This window comes from Petaurus breviceps, unplaced genomic scaffold (genome assembly GCF_028583685.1).
Source record: "Petaurus breviceps papuanus isolate PSGF00001 unplaced genomic scaffold, PetGlider_PUasm1.0 490, whole genome shotgun sequence".
In the NCBI taxonomy this organism is placed as follows: Eukaryota; Metazoa; Chordata; class Mammalia; order Diprotodontia; family Petauridae; genus Petaurus; species Petaurus breviceps.
The window spans coordinates 28,036,465-28,061,602 of record NW_027186352.1 but is presented as its reverse complement, the minus strand read 5'-3'; the positions used below and the strand labels follow the sequence as shown (position 1 = coordinate 28,061,602).

At 35.9% G+C, this 25,138-nt stretch overlaps 1 pseudogene; it reads right to left on the bottom strand.

The window, feature by feature from the left end:
• Positions 1-22,751, bottom strand: part of LOC138172100 (ribonuclease H1-like) — a 98,416-nt pseudogene extending 75,665 nt beyond the window's left edge.
• Between the last annotated feature and the right edge of the window lie 2,387 nt (positions 22,752-25,138).

Genomic DNA, 25,138 nt, shown 5'->3' with positions numbered 1-25,138 from the left:
AAATATTAAGGCATAAAAAAGGATTGTACTGGGAGAAGATGAAATGGGGAGGCATAATGTTGTCAATTATATAACATGAAGAGGTACAAAATATCTATTACAATAGAGGGAAAGAAAGGAGGAGGTGAGCATTGTTTGAACCTTATTCTTATTGGATTTGGCTCAAAGAAGGAATATCATATACACTTAGTTCTGTATATAATTTTATCTTACCCTCTAGGGAAGTAGGAGAGAAAGAGGGAAAGAAAAAGGGGGATGAATAGAAGGGAGGGCATAAGCAGAACAGGAAAGGGGAAAGAAAAAGGAGGGGGGATGACAGAAGAGAGTGCAGATTGAAAGAGGTGATCGACTGAAACAAAACTCTGGTGAGTTAGCACAGAGTGAAAGAAGAGAGAAAGGGGGTGTGTGGCATAGAACAGAGGGAAATAGAGTTGGTAATCATAATTGTGAATATGAATGGGATGAACTATCCCATAAAATGGAAATAACAAGCATAGTGGATTAATGACTAGAATCCCACACTTATATTGCTTACAAAAAAAAGGATTTGAAGCAGAGAGATACACACAAAGTAAAGGTAAAAGGCAGAAGCAGAATATATTAAGCATCAGCTGAATTTAAAATAAAACAAACAAAACAGAGTTAGCAATCCCGATTTCAGACAATGCAAAAGTAAAATTATATCTAATTAAAAGAGATAAGAAAAGAAACTGCATCTTGCTAAAAGGTATCATAGACATTGAAGTGATATCAATACAAAATATGTATCCACCAAATATTATAGCATCCAAATTCTTAGAGAAGTCAAGTGAATTATAGGAAAATATAGAAAAAAATATGCTAGTGTGGGATGTGAACCTAAGTCTCTCAGAACTAGGTAGATCTAACCACACAATAAATAAGAAAGAAGTTAAGGAAGTGAACAGATTTTTAGAAAAGTTAGACATGATAGACTAGACCTCTGCAGAAAATTGAATAGGATTAGAAAGGAATATACTTTTTTCTCAGTGGTATATGGCACTTACACAAAAATTTATCATGTATTAAGGCATAAAAACCTCACAATCAAATTCAGAAAATCAGAAATAACAAATGCATTATTTTTTCCCTTTTGGAGGGCAATTGGTGTTAAGTAACTTGCCCAAGATTACACGGCTAGTTTGTGTGTGTGTGGGGGGGGAGGGTGTTAAGTGTCTGAGGCTGGTACTGAACTCAGTTCCTCCTTACTCCGGAGCCTGTGCTTTACTCACTGTGCCACCTAGCCACCCCTCGAATTCTTTTCATATCATGATGCAATAAAATTTATATATAATGAAAGCAAAGAAAAGATAGATTAAAATTTATTTGAATCTAAATAATCTAATCTGATAGAATGCATAGGTCAAAGAACAATCATAGAAACAATCACTATTTTCATGAAAGAGAAAGACAATAATGAAACAGCATACCAAAACTTATGTGATACTGCCAAAGATGTTTCCTAGGAAAAATTTTATATCTCTAAATGTTTATATGAATAAGATAGAGAAAAAGGAGATCAATAAATTGGGCATGCAGCTAAAAAAATAGAAAAAGAACAAATTGAAAATCCCAATTAAATACCCATTTAGAAATTCTGAAAACCAAAAGAGAGATTAATGAAACTGAAAGTAATAAAACTATTGATCTAATGAACAAAACTAACAGTTGTTTTTATCATAAAAGCAAGAAAAAGGATGAACTTTTGTTTAATTGGATTTAAATAAAAAGAGAGGAGAAAACCAAATTACAAGCATCAAATAAAAAAAAAGTGAATTCACCCCCCAAAGAAGAAGAAATTAAAGTAATGTTTAGTAGCTACTTTGCCCAACTGTCTGCCAATAAATCTGACAATCTAAGTGAAATTTATGAATATTTACAAAAATAAAAAGGACCCAGATTAACAAAAAAGGAAATAAAATTCTTAATCCTCTTTTAGGAAAGAAAAAAGCTGAACAAGTCATCAATGAATTACCTAAGAAAAATCTCCAGGGCCAGATATCTTTTCAAATGAATTCTATCAAACATTTAAAGACCAGTTAATTCCAATACTATATAAACTATTTGGGGGAAAAGGGTGAAAAAGAGTCTTATGAAATTCCTTTTTATGACACTAATATAATGCTGATACCTAAACAGGGAAGAGCCAAAAAGGAGAAAGACAACTATAAATCAATTTCCCTAATGAATATTGACACAAAAATGTAAATATAAAATTAGCAAAGATATTCCAGCAACTTTTCAAGATGATAATACACTATACCCGGTGGGATTTAAACCAGAAATGCAAGAGTAGATCAATATTTGGAAAACTACTAGCAAAATTGACTGCATCAATGACAAAAGTTATGGAAATCATATGATTATCCCAATAGATGGGAAAAAAAAAAGTTTTGACAAAATACAAAGCAGCCATTCCTAATAAAAAACATAGAGACCATAGGAAAAAAATTTTCATTAAAAGAATAAGTGGCAAATGTCTAAAACCATCAATAAACACTACATGTAATAGAGATAAGCTAGAAGCTCCCCTCACAAAAAATCAGTGGTGAAAAAAGGATGCCCATTCTTATCACTGTTATTCAATATTGTACTAGAAATGTTAGCTTTAGTAACAAGAGAATTAAAAAAAGGAAAGAATTAGGATAGGCAATGAGGAAACAAAACTATGAAACTTTTGTTTGGTAGTATATTTAGAGAATCCTAGAGAATCAATTAAAAAAACACTACTTGAAATAATTAAAGAATAAATAATTAGCAAATTGAAGGATATATGAAATAAATCCACATAAACCAGCAGCATTTCTATATATTGCAAAAAAAACCAGCACTAAGAGATAGAAAGAAAAATTCCTTTTAAAATAACCATAGACAATATAAAATATTTGGGAAACTCTCTCCCAAGACTGATCCAGGACTATATGCACAGTTACAAAAACTTTTCACCCAAACAACATTAGTTCTAATAAACTGGATAAAATATTAATTGCTCATGGATAGGCTAAGATAATATAATAAACATAACAATTCTATCTAAATTAACTTACCTATTCAATGCCATACCAATCAAACTGTCAAACATTATTTCACAGAGCTAGTGAAAAACATAAGAAAATTCATCTGGAAGAACAAAAGATGAAGAATATCAAGGGAAGCAAAGAAAAAAGATTGCAAATGAAGGTAGCCTAGTAGTACCAGATGTAAAATTAAATAAAAACCAACAATCATAAATATTTTGGTGCTGAGTAAGAAATAGAGTGTTGGATTGGCAGAATAAGGCACAGTAGTCATTGACTAGAGTAATCTATTGTTTGATAGGCATAAACACTATAGATTCTAGGATGAGAACTCAGTATTTTACAAAACCTGCTGAAACAACTGGAAAATAGTACAAAAGAAACTAGGAATGGACCAACATCTTACACCCTATAGCATTATAATTTCAAAATGGGCATGCCATTTAGACATAAACACATAAAGGTTGATACCATAAGCAAATTAGTAGAGTAAGGAATAGTTTAGCTGGAAGATCTATGGAGCATGGAAAAATTCGAGGAGATAGAGCAAATCATTAAATAAAAAATCAATAATTTTGTTTACATTACATGAAGTTTTTGCACAAGCAAAACCAATGCCACCAAAATTAAAAGGAAAGCAAAAAACTGGGAAGCTTTTTTTTTTTAACATAGGTAGTGTTTGTCATAAAGGCCTAACTTCTCAAATATAGAAAGAAATGAGTCAAAATTTTAAGATTATAAATCATTCCTCAATTGATAAAAGTTATCAAAAGATATGAACAGGAAGTTTTCAGATAAAGACATTTGTCACTATTGATTAGATAAATGCAAATTAAAATAACTCTGAGGAACCACCTCATGCCTATCAGAGTGACTAATATAACAGAAAAAGAAAATGACAGATGGTAGAGAAGTTGGGGGAAAGTTGGAACACTAATACATTGCTGGTAGAGGTGTAAATTGATCCAAACATTCTGGAGGGCAATTTGGAGCTATACCCAAAAGTCTATAAAACTATGCATACCCTATGATCCATTGATAATACTGCTAGGTTTGTATCCCAAAGAGACACAAAAAGGGAAAAGGATCTACATGAGCAAAAAATATTTTTAGCAGCTCTTTTTGTGGTGGCAAAGAATTAGAAACTCAAAGAATGTCCATCAATTGGGGAATGACTGAACAAGTTGTGGTATATAAATGTAATGGATAAGAAATGATGACCAGGTAGATTTCAGAAAACCTGGGAGGACTTACATGAACTAATGCTGAGTGAAGTGTGCAGAACCAGGAGAATATTGTTGACAGTAACAACAATGTGGTGTGATGATCAATTATGACAGACTCAGCTCTTCTCAGCAAAACAATGATCCAAAACAATTCCAAAAGATTTGTGATGGAAAATGTTATCCACATGTGGAGTAAAAAAAAAAAATTAGAGTCTGAAAATAGACCAAAGCATACTATTTTCACTTTATTTCTCTTTTTCATGTTTTTTTCCCTTTTGATATGATTTTTCTTTCACAAAAGGATTAATGTGGAAGTATGTTTAACATGATTGTAAATGTTTATCCTACATTAGGTTTTTGTTGTCTTGAGGTGAGATTAGGGAAAGAAAGGTGGGAGAAAGATTTGGAACTCAAAATCTTATAAAAATGAATGTGGAGAATTAAGTCAATAAATAAAAGTTACAGGCAAAAAAAAGAAATTAAGTTAATTTTTAAGGTGCAAATGAGGGAAAATTGAAGGAACAATTTCACTGTATTCTGATAAAGAAAGGAATGATTCTGGGAGAGTGCAATAAGGGACTGGCCAATGCAAGTCCAGTCCTTGACAGCATGTGAAGTGGACTCTATCTGGTACAATTCCAAATGCAGACTTTTAAGCATAGTAATGAGATTTTCTGGCTCTTTACTTTGCATTTAAAGTGTGTTAATGGGGATCACTTTGATTTATGGAGAGGAGTGTGCATTCAAAAGGCATGAACCAGAAAAATTCAGTTCCTCCCCACCCTCATGCTGTGCTTGACCTAGGAGAAAAACCAGCTTTAAAGTTCCATATGAACAAAGTTATTGGCACATGTTTGCCTGCTCTTTCATTTCATGATGCTAGTAATCATCTGTGTACCTAAGCATATTTACATCTAGCATGGTACTGGCTTTTATTTGTTCTTTATCTCTTTTACATGGGGTCTTGTTAGACTTCAAAATGTCAAAATAAGATTGATTTAATGATGTGTGTACACTCTAAGGCATGGTGACAGCTGAGCTCAGTGATGAGTGAACTTGACCCAACACAGATATACATTGATGGCAACAAGGATCTGATGTTCTACCAAAGGAAAGTGACATGTCCAACTAGTAGAATATGTCCAAAACTGTCCTTAACCCGGAGAATCCTTTTGAACAACATCATTAATTCTTAGCACTCTCTCCCCAGGAGTCAAGATAATTTAATTTACATAAGAGTTTGCCCTGAATTTTTGGAAAAATGTTTTTTTTATTTTTTTTAAATTTATGGTCATCTACTAACTTCTAAGTAATTTTAAAAAGATATCTTATATTAAATTATTAAATTGGTAGTGGGAAGCTAGTGAGTAGGTAATTAATAATAAAGAAGAGATATTGACTGGCACTTATAACTTATGGTTGGGAAGAATATACCCAAAATGGGGCAAAAACTAGTAGCTTCATAAAAGATAACTGTACAAATGCTTAGTGTTACTCCTAGAAGTCCAAGGGGACATTGAATTCAGCAATCCTTTTGGAATCAATATCAAGTGGGAGTGGGCAGGGTCAAGATGGAGTAGAAACAGGACTTCCATGAGGCTACCACTCCCACTTCCTCCAATTCATGTAAAAAAATGACTCTAAAAAGCCTTTGGAGCTACAAAACACACAAAAAAAAATTACAGAGAGAAGTTAACTCCCTGCTGAATCCAGTCTGGCAAGCTGGCAGGAAGGGGCCAGCACAGCTCTCTGGGAGCTGAGCCCAGCCCTGTATGAGTTGGAGGTTTTAGCCTCAAGGTGGACACAAACAGCCCCTTGGCTGGATGGACTTCAGGTCACTAGCACTTGTGGGGATTTCCAGAATTATCAACTCATTGATGATAAGGACAAAGTGAGAGGTCAGGGCAGAGTGGACTTTGGGAATATGGAACTCCGAAATGTGATCCAGCCTTTACCACCTGGAGGGAGAAGTGGCTGAGGTACAGTGGTCGTACAGCCTCCAACATGTGGCTACTTCAGAGCTCTAGGCTTCAGATTGTAGGGGGACCAAGAAAAAAAGTGGGAAGGGTAACCACTCTTCCTTTAACCTTGGATCTGGATCACTGTCTATGGTGGAGGTCCTGGGGTGTGTGAGCAGTTGCCATAGTGTGTGGAGGCTTCAGAAAGGGCATCCATCTAATAACTCTAGCAGCTGAGAAAACCCCAGCAATTAGGAACAAGCTCCTACCTCTGGTAGAAGAGATCTACTGTGGCAAAAAGCTCACAAGTCAAATAATTCAGTGGCAACATGAGAAAGCAAAGTAAGTAAAGCAAGCACAGCAATCTGACTTTAGCTTACTACTTTGGGGACAAAAATGATCAAATTCTGGAATGGGAAGAAGACAGAAAAATCAGAACTTCTGTACCAAAATCTTCTAAGAAAAAATATGAGCTGCTTACAAGCCATAGAGGAGATTAAAAAATATTTTGAAAACCAAATAAGAGAAGTGGAGGAAAAACTGGGAAGAGAAATGAGAACAGTGCAAGAAAATTACAAAATGAGAGTCAATATGCTAATTGAGGAAAATAACAACTTAAAAATAGACTAACTCAAATGGCAAAAGAGGCTCAAAGAGGCAATGAGGAGAAGAATGCCTTAAAAACCTGAAATTTCCAGATGGAAAAAGAGTCTAAAAACCTCACTGAAAAGAATCATTCCTTCAGAAATAGACTGGAGGAAATGGAAGCTAGTGACTTTATGAGAAATTAAGATACAATTAAACAGATCCAAAGAAATGAAAAAATAGGAGGTAATTTGAAATATCTCTTTGGGAAAACCAGTGGTATGGAAAATAGATCCAGAAGAGATAATTTAACAACTATTCCACTACCTGAAAGCCATAATCAATAAAAGAACCTAGAAATAATCATTCAAGAAATTCTCAAGGAAAACTGCCCTGATTTTAGAACCAGAGGGCAAAATAGAGGTTGAAAGAATCCACCAAACACCTCCTGAAAAAGATTCCAAAAAGAAAGCTTCTGGAAATGTTATACTCAGGTTCCAAAGTTCCCAGATGAAGAGGAAAATATTACAAGCATCCAGGAAGAAATATTTTGAATATTTTGCAAACTTCCTCAGGATAACACAGGATCTGGCAGCTTCTACACTGAGGGATCCAAGGGCTTGAAATATGATATTAACAAGGGCAAAGAAGCTGGGATTAAAAACAAGAATCACCTACCCAGAAAAACTGAATATCATGTTTCAGGGGAAAATATGTTAATTCAATGGAAAAGATGACTTTCAAGCATTTTTGATGAAAAAGCAGAGTCGAATAGAAAATTTGACACTTAGATACAAGAAGCAAAAAAAGCATTAGAAGATAAACAGGGAAAAGAAATCATAAGGAACTTTTCTAAGTTGAAATATTTACATTCCTACATGGAAAACAATAATTGTAACTTATGAAACTTTTCTCAGTATGAGAATAGTTGAAGACAATAGAAATTTTATACATATATATGAATGTATGCATACATATATATGTCTATATAGGAGCTTATATGTGTATGTGAATACATATGTGTGTATGTGTACAGGTATATATAGACAGAGGACCCAGGACCAATTGAATAGAAAGGGATAATACTTAAATGGTTAAATTAATAGGTGAGAGAGTAATATAATGAGAGGTGTTGGGGAGAGACAGAATGGGTTAAATTTTCTCATATAGAAGAGGCAAGGGAAAACTGTTACCATGGAGGGGAAGAACAGGAAGGCAAAAGGGAATGAATCATCATTATTCTTACTGAATTTGGCTTAGGAAGGGAATGACATACACACTAAATAGGGTATCTAGTCCTACAGGAGAGTAGGGCAGTAGGGGAATAATGGAAGAGAGGGCAGGCTTTTGGGGGGGGGGAGGGAATTTGGAAGCTCTCACTTTTGAAAAGGGACAGGATCAAAGTAGAGAATAGCACAAGTGGGGAGTGGGATAGGATAGAGGGAAATATAGTAAGCCTTTCACAATATATCCTCTATGGAAATATTTTGCATAGCTGCACATGTACAGCTGATGTTGAATTGTTTGTCTTCCCAGTAAGGGTCGTTAATGAGGGAAAAAGGGAAAGAATCTGGAATTCAAAATTTTAAAATCAAATATTCAAAAATTTATTATTATTTTTATTATTATTATTTTACATATAACTGGGAAATAAGCTATACAGGCACTGGGCCATAGAGATCCACCATGCCCTACTGGAAAGTAGGAGAGGGAATGGGGGAAGATATGGGAAAAAACAGATTGGGGGAAGGGATAATCATTGGGATTGCTATTTTGGGGTGGTGGGTAGGGGAAAATGGGGAGAAATTTTGTAATGCAATATCTTTTGGAAATGAATGATATAAACTAAAAAATAAAAAAGAGAGAAAAAATAAGAATATTTTTTAATTAAAAAAATGCAAGTGGGAGTGAAAGTTAAAATAAGTGTCCCTAAAGTTCATATAGGAAGGGGCGGCCAGGTGTCTCAGCGAGTAAGAGCACTGGCTCCAGTGTTGGGATGACGTGGAGATCGAATCCCGGGCTCAGACACTCAGCACCACACCCAGAAATAACTGGCCATGTAACCTTGAGCAAGTTACTTAACCTTGATTGCTTAAAAAAATAGTTCATATAGGATGTTCAAAAAAGTTTGTACCTTAACAAAATTTACTAAGGAGGAAACATTCATAAAACAATGCCCTAATGGCTAAGAATTAGAATATAATCTCTGCCTATATGGCGATTAATATTTAAATGATATCTGGGTACATTGATTAGGGTCACGAAGACATACCTTCAGATCTAGCCTCAGATGCTTAGTAAGTCTGCAACTCTGGGAAAGTCACAAAACCTCTGCTTACCTCAACTTTTTCAATGTAAAATGGGGATAATAATAGCACCTACCTCCCAAGGTTATTGTCAGGATCAAATGAGATAATATAAGTTAAGATATTAGCACAGTGATTAATGCATAGTTGCTATATAAATGGTTATTTTTTCCCCCAACCTGTCCTTCTTTGTCCAGAAGATAGGCTGTTGTTGGGCAATAGCATTAGATCATAAATAAAAGACCCAAACAGATGTAGAAGACATGAATTCAAAAGCCTTATTTGACACTTAATGCATTTTAATAAAATCATTTAATATCTGTAATTCAGTGACTTACAAGGTGTGTTAGCCTACAAATCTACAATTATCTTCAAATCAGTCTTTCACCCCCCTCCAAAAAAATATTCCTATCCTACTCACCATTTTGGTTTTTTTTATCTTTTTATTCCTTCTTAAATCAAAAACTCTGTCTCCCCAAATACTTTTAGTTTAAAACATTGCTTTCTATTTCATTAAAAACAAAAAATAGAGGCTTTTCACTAAGGGCTTCCTCTTCCCCCCTGCTACTCATCTAAAATCACTCAGATGCTTTCTGTCACTATGCTTTGATTAAATGCTGTTTTGCATGAAAAGGTGACCCTTCTCTTTGCCAAGGAAAATCCCTGTACATGCACACTCTCATCCATCTTATTAGCTCCAACAGATTTCCTCTTAAACTTTTCTTCAATCACCTTATCTTCTAGCTGCATCTCTGTTAAAGCATGTCCATGTTTTCACCAGCCTCAAAGAACCCTTGGCTTATCCATTCATCCCCACCAGTCCATTATCTCTCCTCTTTTTTTCCTATTTCTTTTTTCCCTCCTCTCCATATTCCTTCCTTCCTTTCTTTATTCTGCTGAAACTCTTTGAGAACATTGTCAACAATAGAAGTCTCTGCTTCTTTTCCTTTCACTTTCTCAATTTTTCGGCGTGGCTTGCAATATAATCATTCAATGATAATTGGTATTTCAAAGTTATTGATGATCTCTTCTTAATTCTCATCTTTTTCTACCTTTCCACATCCTCTGACATTTTTGATTATGATCATCTTCACAATAATTTCTCTTTTCATGTTCATAAATATTTCCTTCCCTCTGTCTCCTTTTCTTGATCTTTATCTGCATTATGACTGCTAACAGGGGAAGTTCCCCAAGGCTCTATCATGGGCTCTCTTTTCTTCTTCCTCCATAAAATTTAACTTAATGCCTTCATCAGCTTTCATGGTTTTAATGATCATCTCCATGCAAATGACTTTCAGATGTCCTTATCTAGCTCTAACCTCAGTCCAGACCTCGAGTTTTGTGTCTTCAAACACCTTTTAGACATCTTGACTTTTAAACATTATAGCTAGATATTATGTTCACCTCATCCTTCTCTTTCACACATCCCTATATCCAATTGGTGCTCAAGTTTTTCCTTTCAACTTTTGAAACATTTCTAGTATGTATTCCCTTCTCTGTGCTGACAGTGCAAACATATTGAAACAGGCTCATCATCTCATGCCTGAACTGTTACAATAGACTGCTTCTTGGACTCTCTTCCTCAAATCTCTTCCCACTCCAGTCTATCTTCCACTCATGTTTTAAAATGATCTTTCGAAATAAGTCTGAACATGTCACGCACCAGTCCTAATTCAATAGAATTCAGTGACTTCTTATTATCTCAAATAAATAAAATAAATAAATAAATAAATAATGAATAAAATCTTCTCTTTGGATTTAAAAGCTCCACGGGATTTGGTTCCTTCCTACCTTCCCAGATTTTTTTTTATGTCTTTCACATATTTCTTTTAATCCAGCGACACTAACTTTTTTATTGTTCCTCACACAGGGCACTCCATCTCCTGAATGAGAACATTCAACAGCTGTACCTTATGAATCGAACAGTCTTCTTCCTTATCTGCTTTTCTAATTTTCCTATGTTCCTTCAAGTCTTAAAGTTCCATATTCTGCTAGAAGCTTTCCCCTGTTCTTTTGAATCTTAATGCCTTCTCTCTGAGATTACCCCTACCTTATCCTGTACATGTTGTTGATTTCATAATAATTTATATGTTGTATCCCTTGTCTTCCATTATATTCCCAGAACTTAATACAGTGCCCGGAACCTAGTAGGTATGTAATAAATAGTCTTTAGCTGACTGATTATGAAAAAATGATAACTGAGCATGGCGGATGGATCATGGAATGATTGGAAGAGGGTTAACCTTATAATCAGAAGATAGCTGAACTAACATTGTGGTTTGGATGAGTCACAAATAGATAAGTCAAAATATTTTCTTAATTACAGCCCATCCTTGACATTGAAACAATAATTACTATGCTATCCTTCTTAGCAAGTATGGTAAGCAAAAATTTGTTATTTTTTTAGCCAGAAATTATTCTATTTTTTTAAATGGCCCTAAGCTATGAAAGACCCAAGGGGTCATTGTGAATGACATAAAAAAATCCAGAGAACATCCAACTTTCCTGATAATTGCAAATGAAAAATAGCACTTTCTTCTAGAAAAGTTATCTAAAATAGTTGTCAAGACCCTGTGATTTTAATTTGATTTTCTGTATTCCATAAAGATTAAAAAAAGAACTTCTAAGGCTTCTGTCTTTGAACTCCATAGGCAGAGGGCCCCTGCCCAAAACCAATTAAGACAACTTTTAAACAGTGGTCAAGTTAATCAGTTTTCTGGGTAGAAGCCGGTGGAGCTCAAATTGAATGGGATCACAATTCATATTTATTTGGGTACATCTCATCTCTAAGTTGAACAAATGGTACAAAAGTGGGAAAAAAGAGAGGGAAAGGGGACACAAATCTTTCAGTGTACAAGTAATATTATATCATTCTTTCTCTTTTTCTGAAAGAACCCACTCATTATTTTTTCCTTAAAATACTAAGGACTTTTTTTCCTTTCTATTCAAGTTTCATTTACTCTATCTAGAAAATTTGTACTTTGAAAGTCTGTATCCTGGTTTCCAATCCACTGGTTTTATTTAGAACACATCTTATATTAATACTTCTCCAATGTTCATGTTTGTTTATTTTAATCCTTTCAAAGTCTACATTATTTTGTTGGGTGGGAATATTCCTGCATGAGACAGACGTTTTTTTTTTTTTTCCCTTCAGAAGATTAACATGTGTATTGAGGTTCATAATAAAAAGTAGACACGCTGGGAATGGAGAACAGAGGCCTCATGAAGGGAATGTCTCACAAGGGGTCCTTTCCATTCTCAACAATTGGCTTGCACAGCTATTCCATTAATTATTTTATAAGCAGGTTGAATGAAAATACAGTAAATTTAAGCAGAATGGGGGCCATCTCTAGAGTCAGAAAGAACTAGGTTCAAATATCTCCTCTGACACATACTAAAAATGCCCTCCTGGGGGAGTAATTTAACCTTCTCAGGGAGGTTCCCTCTCTATTACTCACACTAGAAAGAAGAAAAGAGTACTTGAGCTGGGTGTGTAGGGAGAATTCCCACACAGCAAGTTCCTGACTGAAAAATCACAGATTTGCCTCATCCTTATCTCCCATTCCCAACCCCTCCATCTCCATGCCCTATTTCCTTCTGAGTGAGCTAAACTGGCAAATTCCATAGTCAATATTAAAATTCATTTCTTCATATCTACTTTCCACTCTGGAGGAACAAAAATAGTATGTAATTATGCCAATTAAATACACTGTGGTAGAGGAGATGCTGAGCTGTTTGACCTGGTTTTAAATCTTGTTTCTAACACTCACTAATTATGTGACCTTGGTTCAGTCATTTAACTTTTCTATTTCTTATTTTACTTATCAGTAAAAGGAGGTTAGAATAATAATAATTGTACTGCTTTGTTCACTAAATCACTGGGTATTTAGAAAGTCTAAAAAAAGACATATGTAAAGGGCCTGAAAAGCTGAAAGATATTCAGCAAATATTCAGTAAATGCCATCTAGGATTAGCATGAATTACTCATAAAGACTTTAGGGACTCGTTCTACTGAGGGAATATTTGGAAGTATTCTTCTGAACCTGGATGGTCATATGACTTTGACATCCCTCTTGATTTATTGAGAAACAATAAAGCATGTGGTTTTACATTTAGAGAGAGAATTAAGGACTGATTGTTTTGAATAATAAAAATGTATCATACTCTTAATTATGTATGGTATACTTAAATCCCCATCTGATTTATTTAAAAAAAGATATTACTGTCTCTCAGTCATCTCTCTTACTCTGAGATCAGGGAATGTATAGTCATCTAAAACTAATCACCTAAGCTACATGTAATACTAAAGGTAAAACTCTTGTAGCAGGGCAAGTAATACTAAGTGATAACAAAAGGATAAGTAAATTAGAGACAGTCAAAATTTCTTTTGTGATTATAGACAATAGTAGCTTACTTAGATTCCCTACTCCATGACACTTAGTTCTCATCCTTCTAACACAATTAAGTATGCAATATTTGTAGCAGTAGCAGTAGCAACAGCAGTAGCAGCAGCAGCAGCAATAGTAGTAGTAGTAGTAGTAACAGTAATAGTTATTGGGGACATTAGAAGAGGCTCTGGATTTGGAGTCAGTAGAGGGCTGTGTTCAAATCCTCCTCACTATTTGTGGGACCTGAGCAAGTAATTAAAATTCCTTTGTGTACAAGTGCAATATATACACGCGCATGCACACACATACACATGTGTGTATGTGTAGGCTGTCTCTGTGTCACATATGTGTATATCTTGTGCATGCAAGAACGTACACATGTGTAGATGCATATTGTGCATATGAACACACATGTGTGTGCATGTGTACAAATAGCTCTATTGCATTATAGATAAGTTTACACAGAATATGCACTTTTGCACAATGCATTGTACATAAGCATATGCTACATGTGTATACACATATTTATATAGACATGTGTCATATATGTCTGTGTATATGTACACACATGTTTCTATGCATATGTGTATATTCATATGTGTTTCTGTATTTACACACCATCTTACAAAAGTACTTTTCTAACATGTCATAACATAGCTCATTTGGCAGGCATTTGTAGGACTCTATCCAATTTAAATATGGAGTTGAGATTCAGTTTGTGAATATTCCATGCACAGGTAAGCAGTAAAATGCTATTAGACTATAACACCAATGTGATATTCACAGTGTCCACAGCAGCTATGAATATGCTGGTATAGTTGTGAATCACAAGAGGTAACAGCCTCTCCACATGTAATACAGAATCAAAGCATTTATTCAAACACCAGAAAACTGAATCCCAAAACTAGAAAGCCAGACTCATTACAGTAACCACAAAGTTGGTACACATAACCAATGCAGGAAACACCAACATTCCCAAGCCTTCCCAAACCTTCCCATCATCAGGCCTTCAAATCAAAACAGACTTTGTTAATCAAGAATGCCCTTCTCTCACTCACAGTAGCTGCTCAGTCTCCATGCTGTTTGTTCCCCGCAGTTCTGGCTCTTGCTCAGCTTGTGCTCAGTTTTTATTCTGGTCATTAGCTCCTCCCTGTTCTGCCCCTTCCTGCTGCATCAGCAAGTTCCTCCCACTGGGATTCAGAAGTTCTGTTTCTTATCAAAGACTTGATATAGTCAAGAGCAAGGCTGTACTTGAAACAAAGCTCTAAGTATCTGCTTGCTTGCCCTTACAAGGGGCAGGAAAGATCTTCAAATCCCCATCAACATTGCATAGACCTAATGCCTTTCTCCATTCTATCTTCAAGAATGGGCCCTATTCTATCATGTGACTCAGAAAACCACAGATAAAATAAATCCTTGGGGGTTGATTCTCCATCCTGATGACCTCCCACAGGAGGTCAAAAAAATCTCATAGGGAAATGATACTTTGGGAGCAAGTGGAAGTCAGGTTTAGGTAACTACATAAATAAGGAATGAAAGGATTTGCATCCACCAAAAGAGCATTTCATGTGTTTAATATATGAAGTGGCAAACAAGCCTAGCTGAAGCAGCAAGTCACTGCAAAGGACAGAGAGAGAAAACTTGTACTATAAAAGTCAAATCACCACCATATTGATCACTATCTCCCATCAGATCCTAGTGAGGACAGCCTTGAACACCGAACCCAAGAGCCATAGGAACAGCATTACCATTTCTCCCCCTGCCATCAGCTACCAGTTGTTTCTAGCACAGCTTCCGCAGCCATCATTAGTGAGAGAGATGGTTGCTGAGTTGGGGATCAAGAGCCCTGGGAGGGAGAGCACAATCCTGACCACTAGTGCTTTTCCCACCCTTGGCCTCATAGTAATCACTTGAGAAAGCAACTACTATGAAGAGAGGACAAGCTTCTTCAAAAAAAAATCACTTGAGAACATGCATGATCTATGGCCTGGAAGACCTCTCCAACCATATGGAACAGTTGGAATATGTATTTGTTGGTGGAAAAAAAATTTAAAAATATAACATTGAAATTAAACTCTGAAAACCAATTTTAATTTTATTTGTATGTTCCACAAGTCAAGGATTTCTTCAATATTTAAAAAGCTCTTGAAGATTGAGTATTTTTCTACAAAAAAGAAAGATACATTGCCTATAATAGAGACATTTTGCTTTTAAACACAATGAGGATGAATGAATAAATGAGTGAATGGATTAAACATTTATTAAGCATTTAGTATGTGCAAAGTTCTTTCCTAAAAACTGAAGATAAAAAAAAGGAATAGTACCTGCTCCCAAGAAGCTCACATTTTAATGGAGAAGAAATCTAATACGGAAGACAAGAAAAGTCCCATGGCCCTTTGGATAGATTGGCAAAGCAGATGGAAACATCTCTTCTTCTTTTTTTTTTTTGGTCTTTATTAATTTGTTTACTTTTAGTTTACAAGATTCATTACAACAATTCCTTGAGATTCAAATCTTCTCTCTCCCCCTTCCCCCCTGCTCATAGAGGCATACAATCAAGTATAGTATCTGCAAATACTTTCACATGAGGCAATAGTCAGGTTATAAAGAAAGATTGCATCAGATGGAATGATGAATGGGAAAGAGGAAAGAAAACCAAACAAGAAAAAGAAAAAGAGAAGGTAGCTTGCTTCAATCTAGTTTCAAACTCAGTTCTCTCTTTGGATGTAAAAATCTCTCTCCTTCATGAGTGTTTTGTGTTTGACTTAAGACTCTGCATTTCTGAGAAGAGTCCAGTTTATCAAAGTTGGCCCTCACACATACATTGTGTCTGTAATTGTGTACAAAGTATTCCTGCCTCTACTCTTCTCACTCAGCATCAGTTCGTATAAGCCTCTCGAAGTAAATATGAAGTCCATCTGCTTCTCATTTCTTATTGCACAATACTATTCCATAATATGCATATACCACAACTTGTTCAGGCATTCCCCAATTGATGGGCACCCCTTTAATTTTCAATTCTTTGCTACCACAAAAAGAGCAGCTATAAATATTTTTGTACATATGGGTATTTTTCCCACTTCTGTGATCTCTTTGGGATACAACACTAGAAGCAGTATTGCTGGCTCAAAGGATATGAAATTATTTATATCCTTTGGGCATGATTCCAGATTGCTCCCTAGAATGGTTGGATCAGTTCACAACTCCACCACCAATGCATTGGTGTTCCAATTTGTCCACATCCTCTCCAGCATTTGTCATTTTCCTCTTTTGTCATCTTAGCCAATCAGACTCCTGAGATGTGGTAACTCGGAGTTGTTTTGATTTGTATTTCTCCAATCAATAGTGATTTAGAGCATTTTTTCATATGCTTATTAATATCTTTAATGTCTTCCTCTCAAAACTGCCTGTTCATATCTTTTTTGCTTTTATCAATTGGGGAATAACTTGGATTCTTATAGATTTGACTGGATTATCTGTATATTTTAGAAATGAGTCCTTTATCAATGACATACATTGTGAAAATTCTTGCCCATTTTCTACTTCTCTCCTAATCCTGGTTACATTGGTTTTGTTTGTAAACAAGCTTTTCAATTTAATGTAATCAAAATTATCCATTTTGCATTTTATAATGCCCTCTAATACTTGTTTGATCATAATGTCTTCCCCTCTCCACAAATCTGACAAGTAAACTATTCCTTGCTTTTCCAGATTGCTTACAGTATCCGTATTTATACCTAGATCATGTACCAATTTAGAATTGATTTTGGTATATGATGTTAGATAATGGTCTATGCCCAGTTTCTGCCACACTATATTCCAGTTTTCCCAGCAGTTGTTGTCAAATAGTGAGTTCTTATACCAAAAAGTGGGGTCTTTGAGTCTGATAAGTCTTTTGACAAAATACAACAACATCCATTCCTATTAAAAACACTAGAAAGTATAGGAATAAATGGATCTTTCCTTACAATAATAGGTAGCATCTATTTAATGCCATCAGCAAGTATTATATGTAATGGGGAGAAGATAGAAGCATTCCCCAAAAGATCAGGGGTGAAACAATGGTGTCCTTGTTTTATCAAAGTCTTATCAAACAGTAGATTACTATAGTCATTGACTGCGGAGTCTCGTGTACCCAATCTATTCCATCGATCCACTATTCTATTATTTGAGGACTACTGCTTTATGACACAGATTAAAATCTGGTATAGCTAGTCCACCATCCTTATCATTTCTTTTCATTAATTCCCTTGATATGCTGGACCGTTTGTTCTTCCAAATGAATTTTGTTAGTATTTTTTCTAGCTCTATAAGGTAGTTTTTGGGTAAACTGATTGCTATGGCAGTAAACATATAATTTAATTTAGGAAAAATAGTCATTTTTATTGTATAAGCTAGACCCAGCCATGACTAATTGGTGTCTTTCTAATTGGTTAGATTTGACTTTATTTGTTTGAAAATTGTTTTGAAGTTGTGTTCATATAGGCCTTGGGTTTGTTTTGGCAGGTAGATGCCCAATTATTTTATAATGTCTACAGTAACTTTAAATGGAATTTCTCTTTCTATCTCTTGCTGTTGTATGTCATGAGAAATATACAGGAATACCAAGGATTTATGTGGGTTCATTTTATATCCTGCAACCTTGGCAAATTTAGTATTGTCTCAAGTAGTTTTTTTTTACTCAATTCTCTAGGATTCTCTAAGTACATCATCATATCATCTGCAAAGAGTGATAGCTTGGTCTCTTCTTTGCCTAACTTGATTCCTTTGATTTCTTTTTCTTCTCTAATTGCTACTGCTAATATTTCTAGTACCAGATTGAATAAGAGGGGTGATAGTAGACACCCTTGTTTGGCCCCTGATCTTATGGGGAATGCTTCTATCTTCTCCCCATTACATATAATACTTCCTGATGGCGTTAGATAGATGCTACCTATTATTTTAAGGAAAGCTCCATTTATTCCTATACTTTCTAGTGCTTTTAATAGGAATGGATGTTGTATTTTGTCAAAAGACTTTTCTGTATCTATTAAGATAATCACGTGGTTTTTTGCTACTTTTATTGTTGATATCGATTATATAGATGGTTTTCCTAATATTAAACCATTCTGGCATTCCTGGAATAAATCCTATCTGAACAAAGTGTATTATTCTTGTGGTAAGTGACTGTAGTCTTTTTGCTAATATTTTATTTAAAATTTTGGCATCTATATTCATGAGGGAGATGGGTCTATTTCTAGTTTATCTCTTCCTGATTTAGGTATCAGTACCATATTTGTGTCATAAAAAGAATGTGATAGGAATCCTTCTTCAATAATTTTCCCAAATAGTTTGTAGAGTATTGGAATCATTTGTTCTTTAAATGTTTGATAGAATTCACTAGTAAATACAACTGGACTTGGAGATTTTTTCCTAGGGAGTTGGCTGATGGCTTGTTCAATTTCTTTCTCTGAGATGGGGTTATTTAAGTAATTTACTTCATCTTCAGTTAATTTGGTCAACTTACATTTTTGTAAGTATCCATCCACTTCACTAAGATTGTCAAATTTATGTGCATAAACTCAGAAAAATAATTCCTAATCATTGTTTTAATTTCCTCTTCATTGGAGGTAGGTTCAACTTTTCCATTTTTGATACACATAACTTGGTTTTCTTCTTTCTTTTTTTTTATCATATTGACTAAGGGCCTATCAATTTTACTGTTTTTTTTAATTAGCTGTTAGTTTTATTTATTAATTCAATATATTTTTCTTAATTTCAATTTTGTTAATCTCTCCTTTGGTTTCCAGTATTTCTAATTTAGTATTTAATAGTTTATTTTCAATTTGTTTTTTTTCCTAGCTTTTTCAATTGCATGCCCAATCCATTGACCTCTCTTTTCTCTAATTTACTCATGTATGCACTCAGGGATATAAAACTTCCCCTAAGAACTGCCTTTGCTGCATCCCGCAAATTTTGTTATGTTGCCTCATTGTTGTCATTCTCTTGAATGAAATTACTGATTGTTTCTATGACCCACTCATTCTTGAAGATTAAATTGTATAGGGGTGACAAGGTAGCGCAGTGAGTAAAGCGTGGGCCCTGTAGTCAGGAGGACCCCAGTTCAATTCCGGCCTGAGACACTTAACACCCACACAAAAATACTAGCCGTGTAACCTTGGACAAGTTACTTAACCCCAATTTCCCTCCAAAAGGCAAAAAAAAGAGTAAATCATTTAATTTCCAGTTAGCTTTTAGTCTGTCTTTCCATGGCTCTTTATTGCATATGATTTTTATTGCATCATGATCTGAAAATGATGCATTCATTATTTCTTTCTGCACTGAATTGTGAGGTTTATATGTCCTAGTACATGGTTGATTTTTGTGTATGTGCCATGTACTGCTGAGAAGAAGGTATATTCCTTTTTATCCCCATACAGTTTTCTCCAGAGATCTATCATACATTCTCTCTCTAAAATACTATTCACCTCCTTAACTTCTTTCTTGTTTATTTTGAGTTTGGATTTATCAAGTTCAGAGATGGGGAGATAAAGGTCTCCCACTAGTATAATTTTGTCATTTATTTCTTCCTCTATTTCTCTTACCTTCTCCTCTAGGAATTTTGATGCTATACCACTTGGTGCATATAGGTTAAGTAATGATATTGCTTCATTCTAGATGGTGCCTTTTAGCAGGATATATTTTCCTTCCTTATCTCTTTTAATTAGATAAATTTTTGCTTTTGCTTTATCTGAGATAAGGATTGCTACCCTTTCATTTTTTACCTTAGCTGAGGCATGATACATTTTACTCCAGCCTTTTACCTATACCCTGTGTGTATCCCTCTGTTTCAGATGCTTTTCTTGTAAACAGCATATTGTAGGATTATGATTTTTAATCCATTCTGCTATCTGCCTCTGTTTTATGGGAGAGTTCATTCCATTCACATTCACAGTTATGATTATTATCTGTTTCTTTCCCTCCCTGCTATTCCCTCCCCTGTTAATGCTTATATTTTTTCTCCCCTTCTCCCTTCCCTCTTTAATAGTTTTCCTTTTGACCACTGCCTCCCTCAGTATTGCCTTTTTAGCCCCCCTCCCTTTTCCTCCCCTTCTCCCTTACATCTTCCCTCCCTACTAATCACCACCCCCTTTCATAGCCTTTTCACCCTCCTACTTCCTGTAGGATATTTTTATACTTAAGAAGTATGCTATTTCTTCTTTGAACCAAGAGTGACAGGAATAGATCCCATGTGAAGCTCCTCTCCCTCCCCTCTTTCCCTCTATTATGATACATTTTGCATCTCTTCTCCATAGAGTTCTGTGCTTAGCTGGTTTTATTTTTCCCTCCTTGCACCAGAACCAAAGAGGAAAAGCTCATATAATTCTCATTTCTCTCCTTTCTTTTCCTTTGCTATAGTGTTTTTATGCCTCTTTGTGTGGCACAATTTACCCCTTTCCACTTCATTCATTCTTCTTCTTCTGTTGCAGTCCCTTTGTAACCCTTAATAAGATTTTTTTAATCGTCATTTTTGTGTAATTTATACTGTACTTGTCTATAAAAAATTTACTCTTATTAAATAACAGTGTGTGTGTGTGTGTGTGTGTGTGTTTTCCTTATTTACCTTTCTATGTCACTCTTGCGTCTCCTTTTGGAGGTTGAATTTTCCATTGAGCACTGGTTTTTTAATCAGGAAGGTCTGGAAATCTATTATATAGTTGAAAGACCATCTCTTTGCCTGAAAGAATATTCTCAGTCTTGATGGGTAGGTGATCCTTGGTTGTAACCTGAGCTCTTTTGCCTTGCATAAAATTGTATTCTACTGCCTCTGATCTTTCTTTGTAGAGGCTGCCAAATCCTGTGAGATCCTCACGGTGCTTCCGGGATATTTGAATTGTTTCTTTCTGGCCACTTGAAGTATTTTCTTTTTTACCTGGTCGTTCTTGAGTTTGGCCACAACATTTCAAGGACTTTTCAGTTTGGGATCTCTTTCAGTTGGTGTCCGGTTGATTCTCTGGATTTCTATTTTACCCTCGGGTTCTAGTATCTCAGGGTAGTTTTCCTTAATAAGCTCTTGGAGAATGTTGTCCAGGCTCATTTCTTCATCATGATTTTCTGGTAGGCCTATGATTCTCAGATTATCTCTCCTGGATCTGTTTTCCAGGTCACTTATTTTTCCATTGAGATATTTTACCTCTTTTTCTAATTTTTCATTCTTGTTGTTTTGTTTGCCTAATTCTTGGTTCCTCATAGATTTATTTGCTTCAATTTGGTTGATTCTAGTTTTTAGCAATTTTTTCCCCTGGTTAGTTTTTGGAGTTCCTTTTCCATATACCACATTTTTCTTTTTAAGGAGCTGTTTTCTTCATTATGATGTTTTTTCTTATTCTACAATTTTGATTTGAAAAGAATTTTTCATTTTGTCTTCTATCTCTCTCTTTTGGTTTTCAAAGCTCCTTTTGAGCTCATCTTGGAGAGCTTTCTGTGCTTGGGACCCATTCCCTGTTGGTGTTTCAGCTGTGGTTGTGGAGTCCACATTGTCTCCCTCTGAGTTTGATTCCCCTCTCTGAGGATAGGAGGACTCCAGAGTCTTTGTACTCTGCTTTCTACTCCTTTTGGGGCAGGGCTTTAGCAATGCCCTTCCTATAGGGTTCCCAAGCTTTTACTGTTTAGGGTTTTGCCCTGGGGCAATGATTACTATGTTTTCAGGGTGGGGGGTATTGGAGCAGCTGGGATTCACTCTGCCATCCTAGTCCTTGGAGGTCCTGATAGGGACTTTTTAAATTTCTGGGCTATGGAGTGGTAGTCCCAGGAGTATTTGCTTTCCCTGACAATGGCCCTGTATTTGATTCTTACCTTGCTCTTTCCAGTCCCAGCCCTTTGGTGATAGGCCTGGTAGTGGCCCTTGTGGTTGGTGGGAAGACTTGCCCCCTTCGTTGATCAGGCCTCCTCCTGGCCTGCCTCTGTGCATGGCCATTGTTTCCTGGCCTACCTCTGCAAGCTGAAATGTCTCATCTTTAATGTCATTTCTAGTATAAAATGATAATAATAATTTCTGATTCTGAGTCATGTGACATTGCCAAGGACTTTGGTGAAAACTTTCTTTTTCTGGGTCTTTGGTATCTATGTCTGTAGCATCTTGAAGAAGAGCATTCACCAGGCTACACCTTGAAAGGGGCTGTGTGCTGAGAAAATGGCTATGGGCACTGGTCATGGGTTTAGAAAGATTTCTGTTCTCACAGTTCTTGGTTTCAAGTTTGTAGACTTTCTCCATTGGATCTAAAGGAGGTAATATTAAATGTGGTGGTAGTGGCTATGATCTAGTTTGACTGGCAGACTGCTTTCCCCCATTCCCCTTTTCTTGAACTCTACTGCTTCAGTTGGGCTGACTTGTATCCCCCATGTGCGATAGTTAACTGGTGTTTGGCAGAAGCAGCTTGTCCACTCTCCATAGTAGTTGTTTTCTCAGGTAATTACTGTGAGGGCAAGGGTAGGAACAGCACTAGAGGTCAGTATTGTGCTAGTGGTCAAGATTGTGCTCCCCCTCCCAGGGCTCTTAATCCCTGATTCAGCAACCATCTCTCTGACTAATGATGTCTGTGGAAGCTGTGCTAGAAGCAATTGGTAGCTGATGGCAAGGGGAGGAATGATAATGTTATTCCTATGGGTCTTGGGTTCAGTGTTCAGTTCTGTCCTCATTAGGATCTGATAGGAGATGGTGGTCAATATGGTGGTGATTTGACTTTCATAGTACGTTTCCTCTCTCTGTCCTTTGCAATGTCTTGCTGCTTAAACTAGGCTTGCTTGCCACTTCATGTAATAAACATGTGAAATGCTCTTTTGGTGGATGCCAATCCTTTCTTTCATTATTTCTGTAGTTAGCCAAACCTGACTTCTACTTGCCCCAAAAATATCATTTTAGTATGGGATGCTTTAATTCCAATATTCAATCTTTTCTTTAAAAGAATCACTTTGAGGTCATTTCTGACTCTGAGAGTTTGTCACTAACTGGTCCAAGTCTATCCATCCTCTCAGATGAAATTACAGGAAGGTACCCAGAGGTTTTTCACAGCTAACTCAAGTTCCCTTTTATTTGATTCTGTTCTTTCCATGCTATTTCTAAGAATACCATGACTATATGCTAGAGGAGTAGCATAGTGACCTAAGAATTTTTACCACTTTCTGATTTCCCCATTTCCCTCTCTTATACCAGTCCTTTTTGATCTCGAAAATATAATTATCAGTGTCATTAATAACCATCTTCTCTAACTCTACCTCATAACCTGGTGTAGCAGCAAGCACCGCAAGCGTCCTCAGGGTTTGCTGCCACCACAGGTTCTTGGATCTGCTTTGATAAAGGAAGGCAACTCAAAATGGGTTAAAACGCTTACTTTAATCAGTCAGATATGTATCATTTACCTAGTTCAGGGGAAAGAGGTCAGCACCCCAAAATTCAAAGTGTACAGACAGAATTATCAAGACAGAGAAACAGATCAAGTAGACAGTTTTCCAAACTGTCTAACCATTACATCCATACCAAACAACATCTGGGTTTCAAAGCCGGGGGGGCTCTGGACAACGGCTTTCCAGAGTTTCATCTGATCAAATCATAGAACACTTCTCAAAGTGAGCCCCAAAACAAAGCTACACGTCAGGGCTTATATAGCCTTCTCCCGGCTCAGAGAATGTAACAACCTTTTGGACCCACTGGCCAATCAAAAAGTATCTACTGAGGGGTGGCCAGGTGGTTCAGTGAGTAAGAGCACCGGCTCCAGTGTCGGGATGACCTGGATCAAATCCCAGCCTCAGATACTCAGCACCACACCCAGAAATGACTGGCCGTGTAACCTTGAGCAAGTTAACCCTGATTGCTTTAAAAAAAAAAAAAGTATCTACTGAAAAACAAGCCTCCCACCCCAGGCTCCAGGTGCATTTAGCCTAGGGGAAGGGAAGACATTTAAAATTTACATTCCCATTACACATGGCAGAAGGAACAGTTGTCATCCATTTAAAATAGCCATTAAGCTTTTGAGTCAGCATGGTTTGACTTGGATTAGATCCTCAAATCTTTGCCCATTAGACCCTAAATCATGAAGCTTAAAGGCTGACAGAGAAGGTCACATGGATTTGGTATTTAATTCAATTCATTTTAAAAGGAAAAGTCCAGCCTCATATGTAGATATGCAAAGGCATGTCTAAATATTCCCAGGTATATAACCATATCTAAGTCTCTGTACAATATGCAGTAAGGACACAATATTAGGAGGAATGAAGTTTCTGATTGAATCCCAACTCTGCTTTGATGGAACTGTGTAAACTTTCTTGAGGTCAGATCATTACCTTTCCCTTCTAAAAAATAAATCAAATATTGAAAAATCCTTTAAAATCATATCTTGACCTTACATTTTCTAGTTTGACATTTCTTTTCTTTCCTACATTTCCTCTAAAACCAGAGCAATCTTTCAATAAATTACCCCTTTAAATACTTAAATTTCTATCTTGTATGAATTTTTTGTACATAGAATTCATTCCCTAATTAATAATTATGATAATGATGGTAATAATTCATATGTATCTAGCATCTACGATGTGTCAGACACTGCTCTTAGCACTTTAAAATATTATATCATTTATGCTTCATAATAACCTATTAAGTTAGGT